Raw genomic sequence first — 21,350 nt, forward strand, 5'->3', positions numbered from 1 at the left:
GAAGTAAATTGTAAGTGATTTGAAAATGTGGGATTCCTGAGAATTAAGGCCCCACCCGAAGCAAAACAGAGGGCGCTTTTGCCCTCTTTCCCTTTCTATGGTTTGCACCTTCTTTCAAGACCAAAGCTTTCCAGAAATTTGTGAAGTGTAGACATGTGTAACTACTAGTATGTGGAGGCATTAATTTGAACCTGCAGCTCTAAGAGACTGATGGGAGTAATCCTTTAAGGTAGACTAGCTGAGCATCCAGAACCTACATTCAAGGCGGCCTTGTATTTTTTCTCATGCTTAAATATGCAGCAATTCACAGAAATTTGTGATCCTTGGGAAAATAGCCATCAAGTGGAAGGTAAAACAAATATAATCTAAAAGTTTGCAGGATATCCCTTTCCTGACTGCCCCTTCAAATTAAGTTCCTGTTATTTCCCCCAACAGAGAATCTAACACTCACTAGGTAACATTCACTGTGTGTCCTTCCCTGTCCTCAATAGTTTGCAAATTTTAATGTGTTTAATCTTCATGACAATGCTTGTGTTAGTGCAGTATTATCCTATAGGAAACTAAGGCATAGATGCTGGGTACATTTTCTAAGGTAGGTTTTTCTGGTAAATGGGTGAGATGGGGTTTGAACTTATGTAATCTGACTGCAGAGTCCTATATCATATCAGACACTATATCATGTGGCCTCTCTCACTGTTACACTTTTATTTTTTCAGTTAAAAGCGAAGTCGCTGTATCATCAGAGTAGGCTCGAACATGCTGTGGTAGCTAATGACCTCAAAAATCTCAGTGGCTTGCAACCTCAAACTTATTTCATATTCCTGCTTCTGGTACGTTGCAGGGTGGCTGCAGCTGTATCCCATGTGTTTACTACTTTGGGGCCTAGGTCGATGGAGCAGCTTTTATCTTGGACATTGCCCGATTATCATGGCAGAGGGAACAGAGACAGCAAACCTCATGTTGGTCTTTAAAGTTCTTCTGGGAAATAATTTATGCTACTTTCTTTCACCATTCATTGGCCAAATAAGGTCACATGACAAAGCCTTTCATTAGTGGGGCTGGAAGTAAAATCCTTCCCTGAGGAAGGGTATCAAATATTTGTCAGCAATCCATCACGGTCCCTATTACTTATGACAATTTTAATGATCTATTTGTTCTTATTATTAGTCTTTCTTATTCAACTCTTAGCCCTACAACTTCATTATTCACCACTTTTTAAATGTATTAAATGTATTGGAGTATTGGGGTGACAGCAGTTAATAAAATCATATTGGATTCAAGTGTACCATTCGTTCTATGAGACATGATCTGTGTATTGTATTGTGTGCCCGCCGCTCAAAGACAAATCATCTTATTTCACCATATATTTGGCCCCCTTTACTACCTCCGACCCCCTTCCCTCTGGTAACTGCCACACTGCTATCTGCGTCTGAGTTTCTGTTTTATATTCCACATATGAGTGAAACCACTTGGATCTTAGCTTTTACTGACTTACTGGTACATTATGCTTAGCTAGGTTTCTCTGGGAGAAACCAGTGTGATCTTTTGTATTTATTCTCATATTTTTTGTTTTTCTCCTTTTTCTTGTTAGTTCTTTAAAAAATAAGAATCTGGTTGTATGGAGAATTTTTAGAGTGTCTGCTGGAGTTTATGCTTGAGTTTCTTTAACCTATGAGACCATACCTAGGAAATCTGAATGGCATTGCTTAAATATTGGTGGGGATGTTAACAATTTTTAGTCTTGCTATCATTTGAGGGAATTCTCAGATAGGATGAAGCAAATAAATTACCAATAACCAAAAAACATTATGATACAGCTATGATAAAAACAATAACTAAAATTTTATTGTGCCCTTACTATGTGCCAGGTACTTAACTTATTTTTTCTACATTTCCAAGATTAAATATTGCACTTTGAATCAGTATCAAACCTACAGAAAAGTAGAGAAAAGAGAACAAAGAACTCTCACATACCCTTTGCTCAGAGACGTCAGTGAAATTTCACCATTTATCTCAATAATATCCTAGCAAAGAATTCACTCCAGGCATGAATTTGTACCCACTTATTGTGTCTTTCTAGTCTCCATCAACCTGCAACAGTTCTGTAATCTTTCTTTCACTTCTACAACCTTGATGCTCTTGAAGATTATAGGACAGTTGTTTTGTAGTACATTCTTTAAGTCCAGTTTGTGTCCTATTTCCTCATGATTAGGACCAACAGCTAAGGTGTTCTTGCTACATCCTTTTGAGTGGCACATGATGCTGTTAACTTTGATCACTTGAAAAAGATGATGTCTGCCAGGTTTCTCCACTGTAAAGTCACTTTTCTTCCTTTGTAATGAATAAGTATTTTATGGGGGGATACTTAGAGACCATATAAACATCCCATTCTTCACCGCATGTTCTCTCATAAAACATAACATCATTAGTGTTCTTTTCCGAATTGTTATTCTGATGGTGGCCCAATGGCAATTTCGTACTAGCATAATTTCTGCTATATTTATTATTAGTTGGCTTTCTATGATAAGGCAGAGCTTTCTTATTCATTCATTTATTCATTTATTTGTTGGTGTATATGTTGTTGTTTTTTTTATTTTATACCCTGTGGACTTGTGGATTTCTGTTTTATCCAGTGTACCGTAAGTTACCACTATGGTGATTTGATGATCAAAAACTATCCAAGATTTTACTAGCTGGAGCCCTTTCAAGGTAGTTTCTACATTATTTTGACAAGTCTTCATCATTCTTTGAGTATTCTTTACCTTCTGGCATGACTAGACGTTCTAGGGCAGGGGTGGTTTTGTGAGTGCGTGCCAAAACCAGCAAAATCTCTGACTCAAAATTCTTCTGCATGCCAACCCTAATTTTTGAGAACATGTTACACCTACTTGATATCTCTTAAGGTGTATGTATGTGAAGAACCTTGAAGAAATAATAAAATTCATTCGAGCGACAAAAACACAGTATATGATGATGAAAAATATATTTATTTTTTAATGTATACATGTACACTGATAGTCTGACAGAAAACTTTATGACTCCATTTGATATTATCAGTGGGACTTTTGCTGCTGCATCACTGATGACAGAGATTTTACATCAGGTTTATATTTCGTGACCTTCAGAGATATGCATGAGCTACTACTTTCATCCGTCAGGCTACTCCTATTATGAGACTTAACAAAATTCATCACTGAGAACAAAGATTCACAAGCGTATGTGGATGAAACCAAAACACTGGTCAGATCTAGGAAGGCAGGGAGAGTTAAAGCAGAGGCATAGAAATTGCTCTTCCCTTCTCTCATCAATCCATGTCTATGGTCTTTAAGATAAATTGTTATGTAAAATTATTTATTTATCTAAGATGCACCTACACTGAGTTTATCTGAAAAATAAAAAAAGTCAATATTAAGAAAAAAATTGTAAATGGAAGATTATAAGAGAGGGTTTCGTATGCCAGCAAAGTTACTGGCGTGCCATGTTTGGCACGTGTGCCAGGGGTTGCCCACTCCTGTTCTAGGGTCATACTGTTTTTTTCCTAACCCAGCATTAGAATCAGCCAGTTCTCTAAGGAGTCCTGGTTCCTTTCAGTGGAGAATGGGGTTTGGAAATCAAGATCTGGACACTAGGTTTGCTCATTGCTCTTGTGATATTGTCGTTCTCAGGCTCTTTTAGAGCACTGAACTAGGAAATGTATGCATGTGTGTACATACAGGGTGGGGCAAACCTAGATGTACAGTTCTTTGTATGGAAAATAAAACTATATATATAAAAACCTAAGTGACAGAATGACCAAATGACCAAACAACCTGTCCACCAGTTGCTATGACGCGCACTGACCACCAGGATGGCAGACACTCAATGCAGGAGCTGACCCCTGGTGGTCAGTGCACTCCTACACTCAACCTCCCACAGCTGGCCAACCTCCTGCAGCCATCCAACCTCCCACGGTCCCTCCTCTTTCCCCAGCCGGCCAGCCCCTCCCCCCCAATCAGCCCTGATTGGGGGGGTGGGTCAGCTGGCCAACCTCCAGCAGTCCCTATCCGCCCAGCTGGCCAGGTGGTTAGTGCACTCCCACAGCCAACCTCCCCCGCCAGCCAATCTCCCACACTCCCTCCCCCCAGCCAGCCCTGATCAGCCCCAATCGGGCCCAATCAGGACTGGGCGAGATGGCCCCAATCGGCCAGGAGGGACCCCTCCTGTGCACAAATTCATGCACCAGGCCTCTAGTAATAAATAATCTACACTAATAAAAGAGAAACATGGTAATTAGCGTACGACTGCTACCCTTCCCATTGGCTAATCAGCATATCCTTATGCAAATGAACTGTCAGCCAAGATGGCGGCCAGCAGCCAGGCAGCTAGAAGCGAACAGGAGGCTTGCTTGCTCCAGTGACTGCAGACTGCAACGTTCCCCGCCAGCTGCTGCCGGCCTCTGAGCTGGCAGTTTGAAACATTCTAACAAATATAGGCCGGGATCTCAGAGCTGAAGTTATACATTGTTTCGATTATAGAACCGAAACAAACCAGATACCTGCTCTCAGAGCTAGAGCCAGAGCTAAAGCTGGCCCAGAATAAAATTAAAAAAAGGAGCGGTTGGGAGCTTCAAATCAACAACCGCCAGCCTGAAAGCAGCCCTCAGCCCCTCACCCAGACTGGCCAGGCACCCCAGTGGGGACCCCCACCCTGAAGGGTGTGTGACCAGCTGCAAACAACCATCATCCCCTCAGCCAGACTGGCCAGGCACCCCAGTGGGGACCCCCACCCTGATCCAGGACACCCTTCAGGGCAAACCAGCTGGCCCCCAGGCCTCTATCCTGTATAGTAAAAGGGTAATATGCCTCCAAGCACTGGGATCAGCGGAGTCGCGAGGCCTCCTGGCACTGGATCAGCGTGACAGGGGACAGCGCCCAAACCCCCTGATCGCCCTGTGGCTCTGTGTGTGACAGGGTGCGGCGTCCCAACCTGCCCCCCCCCCCCCCCACGGGCCCTGCTCTGTGTGTGACAGGGTAGAGCCATAACCTCTCCATCGGCCCTGCCCTGAGTGTGACAGTGGCTGAGCCCCAACACCCTGATTGGCCCTGCTCTGTGCATGACAGGGGGCGGCACCCCAACCCCCTGATCGGCCCTGCTCTGTGCATGACAGGGGGCAGCGCCCAACCCCCTGATTGGCCCTGCTCTGTGCGTGACGGGGTGGCACCGCAACCTCCCCATCGACCCTGCCTTGAGTGTGACAGGGGGCGGTGCCCCAACCCCCCAATTGGCCCTACCCTGAGCGTGACTGAGGGTGGCATCGCAACCTCCCAATCGCCCTGCTCTGTGCATGACGGGGGCGGCGCCCCAACTCCCCAATCGGCCCTGGTCTGAGCCCGACCAGGGGCTGCACCTAGGGATTGGGCCTGCCCTCTGCCACCCAGGAGCAGGCCTAAGCCAGCAGGTCGTTATCTCCCGAGGGGTCCCAGACTGCGAGAGGGCACAGGCTGGGCTGAGGGCCCCCCCCTTTCCAACCCCCGAGTGCACAAATTTTTGTGCACTGGGCCTCTAGTAGTAAAATAATAAACTGTGTTTCTCATACTCACAACTGTAAACCTACATTTGCCCCATCCTGTATATGCGTATGTGTATACATGAATACACACTGTCTTAATCTGTTTGGGCTGCTATAACAAAATATCAGAGACTAGGTCGTTTTTAAACAACAGAAATTTATTCCTCACAATACTGAGGCTAGAAGTCCTAGGTAGGCATGGATGAGGGCCTTCTTTTAATTTTTTATAATAAATGTTTTTAAAATATGTTTTTATTGATTTCTAGAGTGAGGGAGAGAGAAAAACATTGATGTGAGAGAGAAACATCAATTGATTGCCTTGCATACCCATCCCAAACGGGGATCAAACCCACAACCTGGGCATGTGCCCTGACCAGAAAGTAGACTAGCCACCTTTCATTGCATGGGACCACGCTCAACCAACTGACCCACACTGGCCAGTGCAAGGACTCTCTTTTTAGCAGCAGACTTCTCGTTGTATCCTCACATGGTGGAAGGGATGAGGGAGCTCTCTGGGATCTCTTTTATAAGGACACTGATCCATTCATGAGGCCTCCACCATCATGAGCTAAGTACCTCCCAAAGGCCCCACCTCCTAACACCATCACATTAGACATTACAATTTCAACATATAAATTTTGTGGGGACACAAACATTCAGACGGTAGCACATACATTTATATCTATATTTGCTTATATACACACCACCTAAAAAATGCTGCATGTCTGCCACTACCTTCAATTTCAATCCAACACCACAGGCTTCACTCTAGCTTCTCCTTTTCCGCATTTGTACCTCCCATCTCCGAAAGCAAGGAACCCAGATCTCATTATCCATCACATTAGACATTACAATTTCAACATATAAATTTTGTGGGGACACAAACATTCAGACGGTAGCACATACATTTATATCTATATTTGCTTATATACACACCACCTAAAAAATGCTGCATGTCTGCCACTACCTTCAATTTCAATCCAACACCACAGGCTTCACTCTAGCTTCTCCTTTTCCGCATTTGTACCTCCCATCTCCGAAAGCAAGGAACCCAGATCTCATTATCCAGACTCCTAAATGTAGCCAGTTTTCTGACAAATGCTGCCCTTTGCACACTGGCTCCAACTGTCCCTGAGGCCTGACAACTCTGGGTCACCTACTTCATCTGGGCTTTCCCATGGCTTTCTGATAAAGGGAAGAAAAAAGGCAATAAATATTTACTTAAAGAAGTTAAGAGGGGAGCCCTGACTGGTTTGGCTCAGTGGATAGAGCATCAGCCTGCGGACTGAACGGTCCCAGGTTCGATCCCAGTCAAGGGCATGTACTTTGGTTGCAGGCACATTCCCAGTGGGGACTGTGCAGGAGGCAGCTGATCGATGTTTCTCTCTCATCGATGTTTCTAACTCTCCATCCTTCTCCCTTATTGATTTTTGTAAAAATCAATAAAATATGTTTAAAAAAAAAAGAAGAGGGGAAAAAATGAAAGTGGGAAAGAGGAGAAAGAAGAGAAAATACAATGTAGTAATGTAAATACTATTACATTGAAGCCTTCCTATCATGTCCATTTCATAGAAGCTGAGGACTTTTGCTCCATTTTACAGAGGCTGAGGAAACGGATTACTTTATCAGCTAATAATTGATGAAGCTGGATTAAACCCAGGGAGTGGACCCCTGGCCTGCAGAATCAACCATCATAATCTGCAGCCTTTTATCTGCCTGCCCTTGCCTTTATCGACATCCTGTAAACCTACATTTGTCCCACCCTGTAGATGGGTGGGACATTTCTTCATTAGTCTACATGCCTACCCTGGTTGAAATTGCTTAGCACCTAACGCAAGAAGAGTTTACTCCAAGGGGTAGAACTAATATAAACAGGGAATTACATTATTACAACTCCATGTGGTGTTATAATTACATCAGAATGCAGCTCAGTCACTGGCGCAATGCATGCGCCACACTGTCGCCATATTTGCAGATGTTCAGTCTTACTTTTATTAAGCATGACAATACCCAGAAGGATCCATTTTGTCTGATTATCCTCAAATGGAGAAGAATATTAAAAGGCAGGATAATTAAAAATATATGCCAAACAAAGGATGTGTCTACAATTCCTTTTCTTGTGCTTTGAAATAGTTCAAATTTCTCAGCTGGCTCTCGTGCACAGAGCACTAAAAGGATGTCTTAAATTTAGACATATGTCTTCATTCTGTTTAATGTGCCAGAACAAAAACATAGCTTGAGACCACCATGAATTGGAGTCTAAGTGCTGGAACGCTAGAGAGCACTCGGATTTCCTCAGGGCCTAATGTCATCACAGAGTTTGTGATTGCACTTTCCCCTGTGAGAACACAGCCTTCTATTTTTAAGATTCGCCTCCTCTAATTCTATGCCCGTGTTCCTCCCTGAGTCCACATAAGGGTTTTCTTTTATTTGATGCAGAGAATTCAAATCAGTCTCCTAGTGGCAGTGATGCTTTCAGTGAGAGCACATACACACACACACACACACACACACACACCATCACTCTCATATAAGGCAAAGGGCCTAATAAATATGTTTTCTATTTTTTAAACAGTGAAAAAGTTTAGGTACATTTATTAGACTATATGTAGGTTTGACTGTATTTGAAAGCCCTTTAAGGAAAGTGAATAGACAGGTAAGAGATTTCCAACATAGGACATGCCAAATGATTCTAGTGGATTGGTGTTTAAGATTTTGATGGAAATAATATGGCAACAAAAATATTGTAAAGAAGATCCCACCCTTCAGTCTTACTAACTTGAGGTTGTACCTATCACCTGGTCCCTGAATGCTGGATCATGAGATTCTCAAACCTTAGGAAGATTTCTCTGGGGGGGTGGACTCAAGCTGGAATGTCTTCATTGGAGGAGAAACTTGAAATTATGTGATATGAGCCATTGTTGAAGCAACTAGATCAGTGGTTCTCAACCTTGGCTGCACATTAGAATCACCTGGGAATCTTTTTAAAATCCTGATTTCTGGGCCTCATCCTCTGGAAATTCTGTTTCTTTGTTATGGGGTGAGGCTACAACATTAGTAACAAAGAAACAGAATTTCCGGAGGATGAGGCCCAGAAATCAGGATTTTAAAAAGATTCCCAGGTGATTCTAATGTGCAGCCAAGGTTGAGAACCACTGACTAGATGAATGTACCTACTTCAAAATTTTAAATAAAAACCATGAGGGGAGGAGGTCGTGGTATTTATCTTAATACATTTGAAAGAATGTCCTGTAAACAAAAGATTAAATTTTGGACTGGCCCAAGTAGGTCTAACTCAGATCCACAGATGACATTTATGGAGATATTCAATTAATTTCAATGTAAAGAAGGTCTTTCTTACGGTGGAACCTTCCCAAAGGTAAAATAACGAAGTGGAAATTCTGTATCACTAAAGGTGTTAAAGAGAATATTAGCATTATCAGTGACATCACAGAGCAATGCTTTCAAAATGGAATGTGCATATGTATCACCTCGGGGCTTGGGTGGGGCCCGGATTCTGCCCCCAGGTGATGCATTCACTGTTACACCAAAGACCACTCCCTGAGTAGCAAGTTCATAGAGGAAATGAGGACAACAACAAGTTTATTCCCAGGATGCTAGGGATCTAAAGCTTAGCACACCATTGTGGAATAGTGAGATAAACTTGACTTGATAGGAATAGGAGGGAAATAAAAAGAAAATGAAGAAAATCTAGAAATCATCTTACTGGTACAGCTGAGAGTTCCAGGAGAAAAACTGGGCAACAGCCAAAAGAAATACTACTGGGATCAAAACAGGCCTAACGCGAGGTGAAAGCCATCCCAAAGAGAAATTTATTTGGTGAGAGCAAAGGCTACTGACAGCTCCTAGAGCCACGCACAATTAGAAAGAGCTTCCCATCAAATCCATGCACTCACTAATTTGCCATAAAAGCAACTGAGATGGTCCCTTTGAGCAGATGCTAAAATAAGGGACTGAGTTTCAACAGTGGGTTTTTCCAGACAGTTTTCTGTCCGTCAGTGAAAATGAATGGCGACATTGTGAAGTTCCGGAAATCCCAGCATGAGACTGCAGTAGTCCTCCTCCCAGAGAGGCCCTCATCATCACGGGCTACTTGGTGGCATTCACTGATGGCCCAAGAGGAACAAGTAGCCAAGACTCCCTGTAACATGTCCACCCAGAAACCAGATGCAAATTTCTTAAAAACAAGTTTTCTCTTAAAAGGAGATCTTTTCTTTTCCCTTGTGGAAGTGTTGTAGAACTGAAAAGCCTTAGGAACACACATGCCTCTGATTATCTAAAGAGTTTTCTATAGCTCTTAATTATCATGTCCACCGAAAGTCCAATTTGATCATTAAGATGTAGTAATAACATAACAGGTTCTTTCCAAACACTAATTCTATTTCAAGAACTCAGCTCTTATCCAAATTAGGGACACCTGCATTCATGGATATGTTCTTCTGTATTTATTATTCCAGTTCACATTTTAATTTGAACTTCCACAAAAAATGTGTGTTAACTTTAAAAGGATGACTAAGCCATTACATTAGGGGTTTTCATAGCTCCCTGGTGTCTCATTGAGGTTGAATTTAGCTGTCTGGTCTCCCCAAAGTGGAGCCTCAATCTCTTGGCATTAATACAAGCCTCCCATATTTCTTTTAACGCAGCATTTCAAATGTAAATGTTCAAATCAAAATCAGTGAATTTTTTTATTATAAGAAAGCGATAATGAACTGTAAAGAAAAACTATGCAGTGTCCTTATACCGTCATCTCTGAAGAGAAGCAACATGTTAAGTCTGGTGAAATTCTTCACTGGATAACTCGGTTAAAATTGACAGCAACATTGGCTGTTTCACTTCTTTGATTTAAAACAGTGAGAGAGTTACAGAGATGTCAACTGATATGGGATTATATTTTAAAAGTATATTCAGCTGGTATAGACAGCAGCTGAATTTGAAGAGATTTACATTTGAAGATAATTCAAAGAATAACAGTGAAGATGAGTACGATTAGAAAATAATACAGGGTAAAGAATTGGAGAAGAATTACTTGGAGAAACAAAAAGAATGAGTACAAGATTAGATATTTAAAAATAATACATGATTATTAGAGAACATTTGAGATATCTTGAAAAGTTTAAATGTAAAAAAAAAATCACTCACAAACCATCTAAATCAAGAAAGTTCTTTTTTTTTTTTTTGGCAGGGGTGGGGGGTTGCTATAAAAACAAAAGTAAAATTTAAGCCTAATATATGTACATATTTACTTTTAATTACATTCCATATTATTTTTGTATTAGTTTCAGGCATACAGCATAATCGTTAAACAATCATATATATATATATATTTTTAAATATATTTTATTGATTTTTTACAGAGAGGAAGGGAGAGGGATAGAGAGTCAGAAACATCGATGAGAGAGAAACATCTATCAGCCGCCTCCTGCACACTCCCCACTGGGGATGTGCCCGCAACCAAGGTACATGCCCTTGACGGGAATCGAACCTGGGACCCTTGAGTCCGCAGGCCAACGCTCTATCCACTGAGCCAAACCGGCCAGGGCCAATCATATATTTTACAAAGTGTTCCCCTCAGTATTTTCAGTACCTACCTGGCATCATATATAGTTATTACAATATTATTGACTATATTCCCTATGCTATACTTTACATTGCCATGACTATTTTGTAACTACCAGTGTGTACTTATTAATCCCTTAACCTTTTTCACCCAGACCCCAAACTCTCTCTCCCCTCTTGTAACCATCATTGTGTTCTCTATGAACCTGTTTCAATTTTGTATATTTATTTATTTTGCTCTTTAGATTCTATACTTCACTGAAATCATATGGTCTTTGTTTTTCTCTGACTGACTTATTTTATGTAGACTAACACCCTCTAGGTCCATTCATGATGTTGCAAATAGTAAAATTTCATTCTTCATTTATTTTTTAATATATTGTTATTTATTTCAGAGAGGAAGGGAGAGGGAGAGAGAGATAGAAACATCAGTGATGAAAGACTATCATTGATTGGCTGCCTCCTGCATGCTCCCTACTGGGGATCGAGCCCACAACCTGGGCATGTGCCCTGACTGGGAGTGACCTCCTGTTTCATAGGTTGACGCTCAACCACTGAGCCACACCAACTGGGCTAAAATTTCATTCTTTTTTATTTTTTTATGGCCAAGTAATATTTCATTGTGTATATGTACCGCCACTCTTTTATCCACTCGTCTGTTGATGGGCACTTAGGTTGCTTCTGTATATTGGCTATAGTAAATAATGCTGCAATGAACATAGGGGTGCATATATTCCTTTGAATTCATGTTTTGGATTTCTTCAGATATATACCCTCAAGTGGAATCTCTGGGTCATAAGGCAGTTCCATTTTAGTTATTTGAGGACCCTTCATACTGTTTCCATACCAACCTGCATTCCCACAAACAGTGCTTGAGGGTTCCCTTTTCACCAGCACTTGTTTGTGGTTTTATTGAGAACAGCCATACTGACAGGTGTGAAGTGATATCTCATTGTGGTTTTAAATTGCATCTCTCTGACAAATAGTGATTAGTGACATTGAGCACTTTTTCATATGCCTATTGGCTATCTGTAGGCCTTCTTTGGAGACATGTCAATTCAGGTCCTCTGCCCATTTTTTATTGAATTATTGTGTGTGTGTGTGTGTGTGTGTGTGTATGAGTGTGTCTGTGTGAATGTGTGTGTGTGTGTGTGAATGTGTGTGTGTGTGTGTATGAGTGTGCCTGTGTGAATGTGTGTGTGAGTGTGTGTGTGTGTGTGAATGAGTATGTGTGTGTGTGTGTGTGTGTGTGTGTGTGTGTGTGTTTTGGTGTTGAGTAATATGAGTTCTTTATACATTTTGAATATTAACCTCTTATCAGTAAATCAAGGAAGTTTTTAAACAAGGGTCCCACGGGTGTGTGTAGCATAATGTGAAAGAACAAAAAAAAAAAATACTCCATGAGTTGACTATTCAGCAAGATACATATTAGTTATAACGACAAAAAATAATTTAATGACTGTTTATTGTTTGCTTGCATTTGTTTTTTGACATCGAGGGCTATAATTTATGAAATTATTTTTAAAAGAAGGTAAGTTAGGATGTTTTATCAACCTCAGTAGTGAAGAAAGATTGGAATAATTTCAAAAATAACACATTTGGAATCTCCATTATTAGCAATCTGGTCCTAGTTTGATTACCTTTCTATATATATATAAAAGCCTAAGTGACCAAAACGGCCAGAATGACTGGAACAACTTGAATGACCAGTTGTTATGATGTGCACTGACCACCAGGGGGCAGTGCTCAACACAGGAGCTGCCCCCTGGTGGTCAGTGCCCTCCCACAGCCAGCCTCCCCAGCGGGCCAACCTCCTGCGGTTTCTCCCCCGAGCAGACAGGCCCTGATTGCCCCACTGGGGCCGGCTCCCAGGCTGGGAAGGGGAACTGGGGGTGGGTGGCAGCAGACACGGCCCCTTTCTCAGGGGGGCCGAGGGCCGGCTCCCTCCTTGGGGCTGGTGGTCAACCTCCTTTGCCCCATCCTTCCCCCCAACCAGCAGGACCTGATAGGTGTGCCATCTGCCCACCATGGTGGCGTCACAGTGGCAAGGGAAGGAGGGTGGGGGAGGCAGGAAACTGCATGGTGGCTGGGAACCGGCATCTGTTCCTTCTGCACCCAGCCTGGTGACCATCGCCTCCTCTCTGGCCCGGCCCTGATCGGCCTGGCCCCGATCGGCCTGGCCCCGATCACCCTTGATCACCGGCCAGGCCTGGGGATCCCACCCATGCACGAATTTTGTGCACCGGGTCTCTGGTATATCTATAAGAAGACCATGGGCCTGGATTAGTTTGGATTCTTTTCACCACATTTTGCTATTTCAATCTGGTTTGGGGCATGGGGTTGATAACTGTAAAGTCCCTTTATTTTTTTGAGGTGTGATCCCAAAGGTCCTTGGCTTAAGTGCTTCTAGTTAAGTTTTAAGGGAACTTACAGAGGTTTGCCCTTTGAATGCTTTGCAACTGTTTTCACTTTAACACGTGTCTCTATTAAATCTAACACAGTATTCTAGCCCTCAGCAGATCTGTGTGACGCCAAGTAAAAAGGACAGGAATGTGTTAATCATTTGGCCGCCAAACGCATGTGTTTTCTGGAAAGTCCTCTTATAAAAATAGTCACTTTCAAATGTTATACTTTATATCTAAGTTCAAAAGGGGTGATATGCTGTCCTTAAAATGCTTAATCCATTGTCTCATAAAACTGATTTTATGAATTGTACACATTCCTATAATTTCAAAATATATATCAACTTTAGACATTTGTATTCTCTGTAGCATCAGTTTAAAATGAGGGGAATGTCACAGATCTTTACATGAAACCTACACCTATGATGTATTTGGATATTGTTTAGGTATATGGTACATACTTCTTTCAGAAATTAGTTTGAAACCCACGAGTAGAAAGAAAAATACAAAATATTAGGTTATCCAGGTAAACGTGGGCTAATTATAGTGATCTGATAGTTTTAAAAAAATGTGTTTTTATTTGTATAAGGTTAAAATATGGTAGGATCATCATGCATAACATAAATCTCTTAGGAAATTTTTTAAAAATGTTAATCTAGAGTTCTGTGACAGGTATGAGGGGTCAAGACTAACTGACAGATCCTGGGGCTGTGGGGTCTTATAATCAAGGAAGCAGGACAGCCAGCGAAAATGTGACATCATGGACTAGCAGATATGGAGTGATGGAATGGATATATGATTGATACGTACTAAGGACTTAGTGTTTTTACAGTACTACGTCATATTTTAAGAGGACACTGACCAGGAAAAACATGTCTTGGGGGTAGAAGGGTGATATTGAAGGTTTGAAAAGAAGCTGATTCTACTTAATCTAGACAAAAGAGGAATTAGAATGACTAAGTAAATATACGCAGGATGCCTTCCCACCAGGGCCTCATTTCCGAGGGAATTTGATGCCGAATATTTTTCGAATGATGTTATAAATATCCAAATGGTCCTTGACAGAAAAAGGGTTCCCCACCCCAGGTTTAGGGTCTAAGTCAGGTGTTTTTGAAATTGGGTGAACATGAGAAAAACCCAGAGGGCTTATTTAAACACTGGTTACTGGGCCCCACATTCAGGTTTTGCTGAGTCAGTAGATCTGGGGTAGAGCTGGAAAACCCGCATTTCCCAGGTGAGGCTGAAGCTGCCGCTCTAGAGCACTGCACTTGAGAACCACTGTCATTTACCTAGGTGAGCTTTTTAAATTCTCACACCAGCCCTGTGAGATAGGAATAATCATTTCCCCCGTTTTACAGAGGAAGTGACAGATGTTCAAATGTTCAAATAAATTTGCCTCAAACTGCACAGGTTGGAGGGCACAGAGCTAAAGTCAATTCCCAGGTCATCTGACCCCTGAGACCAGGTTCTTAACACAGCATGGAGCCTGCCTAGTAGATTTGCTTGTGTCCCGAGCACCCTCCAGAATGAGGCAGTGCCTTTCATCAACGCACAGCTGGCACCCCTAGTCTGGCCTTGCTCTTGCTAATTTTGTTTTCGTTTGTTTCAACTCATATGGTAAATTTTTATCTTAAAATTCAAGTACCTAAAATTAAATATGAGCCATCTTTATTTCTGCTACAATCCTGAAACACTTGTTCAGGAACTTTTAGCTGCCATCACCAAGGCAGGCTAGCAGCCTGGTTATTTTCCGGAATCATCTACCTTTTCTTCTGGCCACACATAGCATCATGTATCAACCTACATATTGATTTTACTTCTTTAGAAAATGAATTAAACTCTTTTATCTCCTTCAGCCTATCACAGATGAGTCTGATGGTCATGAAGCAGAAAAGAAAGTGGGATTTAAAAAATATTAGTGTCTGTTTAGCTTTACACAGGAAAGAGGGGACTTTGCTGACCCGCAGAGCTATTTTGGCCTATAAAACTGTTTTAACATAGAAGGACTCATCGAACTATCATGCATACGTTGGTACCATTGTCTCTGAAGAGTATTTCCTATACTTTGTTCTGTTTCTAGATGCATAAAATTACCTGAATTTAGATCTTATCTTGGTTTATATAGCTCCCAGCATTTTTGTTGTTTCTAAATTGTGAAAGAATGAACCTCCTCTGGGAAGGTTTATTTGGCTGATATAATTAGTATGGCCCACTTAGGAGTTTCTTTCCCTGAAGTAAACTAATACAGGGTTGGACAAAAGTAGATTTACAGTTGTAAGTATGGAAAAATCGCCTGCCTTCATTATTTACACATTCTTGTCATCTACAGTGTGTTTTACGTACTTGCATCCTTAAACCTACTTTTGACCACCCCAGTATATTGACTTTCTAGCTTATCAATTATAATCTTATTATTTTGTTGGCATAAATCAGTTTTCTATGGTCTGATTTTGGTTATTATTTTAAATCTATTGAGTTGAAGGTCACATTATGTTCCCAGTGATAACGCCTTCCAACAAATTGCAATCCCATTAAAACCAACTAACTCAAGTAGCAAGCCTTAATCCTGGCTGTGCATGAGAATTGTTTGGGAAGATTTTTTAAAATATATGGATGCCTGGGCCTCATTCTAGGATATTCTGACTCACTTGGTCTGGGCATTAATTAAGCTCGCCATGTGATTAGAATGTGCAGCCAAGGTTAAGAAACCTCCTATAGAAGACCACTCCTGCCTTGTTTGAAAATAGTAATTATACTTAGTATTGGTGCTGGTGCACTTTTGGTTACAGAAGATGTAAGCAACTTTTATGTTTTCTGGGTTTTTTTGTTGTTGTTGTGTTTTTGTTATTTTTTCTGGAGGGGGCCTGATTAATGTTTGTTTTTCACGATAAAATAACTCAGTAGTTTTATGATAATGTAGTTAAAAATGACACAGAAGCATGGAACAGGCTGACAAATCTCAGAGCAGTTGAGGGGGGGCAGTGAGTGGGTGGGGAGAGATTAACCAAAGAACCTATGTGCATATATGCACAACCCATGGACACAGACAATAGTGTGGTGAAGGCCTGAAGGAAGGGTGTGTGTGTGTGTGTGTGTGTGTGTGTGTAGGGGGTCAGTGGGGGAAAAAAAGGAGGAGGGATAGCTGTAATACTTTCAACAATAAGGATAAATAAATTTTAAAAATAAAAATAGTGCAAGAAATAAAGTAAAGATACATTACAAATTTTTTTTTTTTTTTTTTTTTTGGTTTCTACCGAAGGGCCTGGAAAAACTGACAAGCAATTATGACTCTCTATCGCCACCTGGTGGAAAAAGTATTATAGCCTACCAAAAAGATATTCTAGAAACTTAAATTTCCAAAACTCTAAGTGACAATATTGGACACAGAACTGACAACTATTTACATGTGTCCTCTCTAGTTGAGATCTATAAGCCAGACATAATATTGATCAGTCCCTTTTATGGTCTTATTCTAACATTCTAATTTTTATTTTACTTTTGAACTTAAAGCTGTCCACTAGGTAACATAGGAAATGGTCTTTTCTCCCCTTTGTATGTCCTTTCTGCATAAATAATTGTTGAAGTTTGACTAATGCCAGTTGGCAGCTCTCTTGAGGGATTTGTATTAGGTAAGAATAACTTTCCTTTTCAGTTATTAAAAAGTAAATGCACTAACCATATGATAAAACATGCATTAGCTATTAACTTCAAAATTACCTGTTTCTAATAATCAGTTACCTCAGACCAGTTGTCAACTTAAGCTGTAACAGTTGCTTCATAAGTATTAGTATACAGCAGGGGGACAGTATTGGAAAGGCGATAATGTCCATTTTTAAAAGCTTATACATTCAGTTCATCAGCTGTGAGACATTAATGAAATAACTTAACCATTCTGAATCTGTTTCTCTGAATGTAAAATGGGAAGAACACTAATGTGAATTGCATAGCCAATGCCTATGCCTAGCTCATGGTAAATGGTCAATGAACTATTACTAATACAGGCTATGGAAGTTGCCCATATTTGAGATGTGAATGGGGCAAGTAATATGAGCTCCTAAACACTGTATGCTTTGCTTATTTTTATTATATACTAGAGGCCCGGTGCACAGAATTTGTGCATGGGGGGGTGTCCCTCAGCCAAGCCTGCACCCTTTCCAATCTAGGACTCCTCAGGGGATGACTGACTGCCAGTTTAGGCCTGATTGCCCCCTAACTGCCCTCCCCTGCTGGCCTTATCGCACCCTAACTGCTTGCTCCCCCATGCTGGCCTGATCATGCCCCTAACTGCTTGCTTCCCCACCGGACTGATCGCCCCTAACTGCTTGCTCCCCTGCCAGCCTGATCGCCCCTAACCACCTCTGCCTAGGCCCCCACCACCATGGCTTTGTCCAGAAGGAAGTCGGACATCTAGCAGCTGTCTGGTCGACCTGGTCTAATTAGCATATTACCCTTTTATTAGTATAGATTGATTACATAAAGGCATGGACCCTGAAGATATATTGCTGTGTTCAAATGCACTCTGCTAATTAGCCTGGTTATCTTGTTTGCTTAAGTTTTCTATGCTTCAATTTTTCCATCTATAAAATGTGAATATTAATTACACCTGCCTTATTGTATAATTGTGACCATTAAGTGTGTTATTATGTGTAAAATTGCTTAAAACAGGGCCTAACACAGGGAATATTTTCAATAAATATTAGTTATTGTAGTTACTTGTGCTATTGTTGTTACTGTTATTTACCAAGTACTGTGTTAAGTTCCAAGATATTGCCTGAAATTACTAAATAGCTTAGTAATATAGTAAAACAGGCACATGATGAAAATGTTAAGTTGCATTTAAATGTACCAACCAAAATAAGCAAAAATTTTAACTGATGTTGGCCGGTGTGGGTCAGTGGGTTTGAGCATCATCCCATGCACCAAAAGGTTGGGAGTTTAATTCTCAGTCAGAGCACATACCTAGATTGTAAGTTTGATTTCTGCACGGGGCTCTTACAGGAGACAACTAACCAATGTTTCTCTCTCTCTCTCTCTCTCTCTCTCTCTCTCTCTCTCTCCTTCCTCCTGCCTTCTCCTCTCTCTAAAATCAATAAAAATATCCTCAGTTGAGGATGGAAAAAATTTTTTAACTGCATGGCAATACTGTATTACTTTTGGACAAATACATTTTGGCAGAGTTTTATTAATTTACTGTCCTGAGTTTCAGATACCATATATATTAGTGACAATTTCTTTAAATGAGTTTTGGAATCTGAATCTGCCACTCTTCATCTCCTCCTATCCCCTCCTCATCACCCATTACCTGCTGAGAAATGATTTAAAACATAATGGATGGAAGGTAAGACTGATAGCATTCTGGAGGAAACAGGTATATTGAGGCCATGAGAAACCCATAATTATGTTTCAGTGGTCTCTTCCTCCTTCTTTATTTTTTTTTAATGTTTGAGACCAAGCGTCCCTGTCTTACTATGGAAATGAGTCAGACAGAGATTGTAGGAAACACTTACTCTCAGCAGGGGGAGGGACAATAGCACTCTTCCTCCTTCTTAAAGTTGACATTTATTCCACAGCAGCTAATAACCTAGCAAACCTTTAATGTTTAATTCAATATTTAAATTATATTTAAGATCAAACTCAACTGTTACTGTTTGTTGTTGAATACACCCATAATACAATTTCTTACCTGATGAAATCTATTTTAAATATGTGACCTTTAAATTTGTATATTTACCTAATTAAAACAAAACCTGCATATAATTACCTGCCTACAGATTCCAGTTTAAAAATCTGGACAGAGTAAATAAAGGCAGGAATTTCACATAAGATTGTTAGTAAAACATTTTGCAATAACCTTCCCATGTTCTAGAACACAGAAAACCCACAATCAAAACCTAGTAACTGAAAAGGAAATGTTTTTGTTTAATGCATTCCATTACCTTTGATCAAAATATCACTCACAGTTTCCAGATTCTAGTCTTTTTTTTTTTTTTTCTACTGAGAATTTTTAGAAATCTTCCCAGCAGTTTGGCAAGTTCAGGACCTTGAGGATTCAGTTACCATTCCAAATTCTTATGAACTCTTCTTGATCTGAAGTAATAATTGTTACTCTTTTCTTGTACAATTCAAGGAAAGAAAGAGGCAGCTATTATTAATGAAGAAAATAATCTTTTATTTTCTTACCATGGGCAGCAAGATAGTAAAATGTAGACAACTGGTAATAACTACTATTACAGAATACCTTTATAGCGATATGCTTTCTATTTTTTTTTATCCCTAAATGCTTTTATCCTCACAAGCAAAGGTTAGCAAAGAGGTATTTCAACCCAAACTGTATACTTTTTTCCTGTAAAGTATTCAAAAACAATGTGACAATTAAAGTTCCACTATAAGAAATAGTAATATACAAAATGCATTAGTTATAAATTCATTTTCAAAGGTATTTTCAAGTATACAGTTATTATGTTGAGCAAATGTCCCTTGCAAAATGACCCTGAGAAAAGGTGCTAACCTCTTATCACTTGATTAACTGTGATACTTTCTTATTTCAGATATTATGCTTTTTATTTCATCCTGATGACATTCAGAGCTAAATATTACTCTCACAGTACTACTTATATTAGCCTAGATATTTGCTTCTGGTTTAAGAACATTTTAAATTTTAATTTATATTTTAACAGTCTTACTCTACTTGTCATTTTAAAAGGCCTCTAATTCTTCCCTAATGTATGTATATATATATGAATATATTCTTAGAGTGGCCTAAGTGGTGCTTTCTATAAGATCACAAACATCTTAGAAAAGTTTACATGGTGCATCCCAACACGTGAAATAACTTCTTGCCAAAGGACTGAATTGTGTTAAAAAAAAAAAAACACATGTTTTCAACAATCTTTCCTACTCCAACCAATAAAATAAATTAATCTGTGACCAATCAAAAGAGCTGAAAGAAATAGTGAATCTTAATCCTTATTTTTATGTTGGTCTCAAGACTGACACATACAGCATGAGACTTTAATTACCTGGCCTTTGAAATGGGTCTTGTGTAATGAGCATAAGAATCATTTGTCCTATGAAGAAATACACTGAAAACTGGTTAAATTATAAAAGGAGACAGTAGATATTCATTAATCATATATATGTACCTAGTTATTATGAATTGTGCTCTCATAGATTCATAAACTATTTTAACAATATTCTTGTCTGGCAAGTACTTAGAGGATGAGGTAACTTGCCTATAGTCCTTCAAGTGCATAAAACAGGCACTTTTCAGGTTAGGAATTAGAATTTCTGGTACAATACCCTGGTTTGCCACAGTATATCAGTCCACAGTTAAGTGGACTCCAGGGAAAATTATGTAATGTACCTTAGTCTCAGTTTCCTCTTATGTAAAATGAAAGTATAATATCTGCATAATGGAGCTATAATGAGATAATATACGGAAAGTGCTTTTTACATACTTGACAATAGTAAACATGAAATAAGTTTCTGGTAACTTAAAAAGATGTCTTTAATATTTCTTCTAAAATCAGAAATTTGGAAGACTCTTTATTCTCTGTAGTCAGATATGTGTAGATACCTTGGGTGTAAATTCCTTGTCCTGCATCAATAATACAATATCTTGAAGACAGTGCTTCTCTATTATTTATGAACTATTTTGATAATAAAGAAATATAAAATATATTAAATACACTACACTTAATATAGGTTAACCAAAATAAGGACAAAATCCACCCAAACATTTTTATATAAAATTGAGTATTTACTGTTCTTATTCTAGGTATCATTTTACCTGGCAGATGTGGTAATGCTGGCTCTTGGTT

The sequence above is a fragment of the Myotis yumanensis genome, unplaced genomic scaffold, assembly GCF_028538775.1.
Source record: "Myotis yumanensis isolate MYYU_CA2020_CCGP unplaced genomic scaffold, mMyoYum1.0.hap1 SCAF_13, whole genome shotgun sequence".
Classification (NCBI taxonomy): domain Eukaryota; kingdom Metazoa; phylum Chordata; class Mammalia; order Chiroptera; family Vespertilionidae; genus Myotis; species Myotis yumanensis.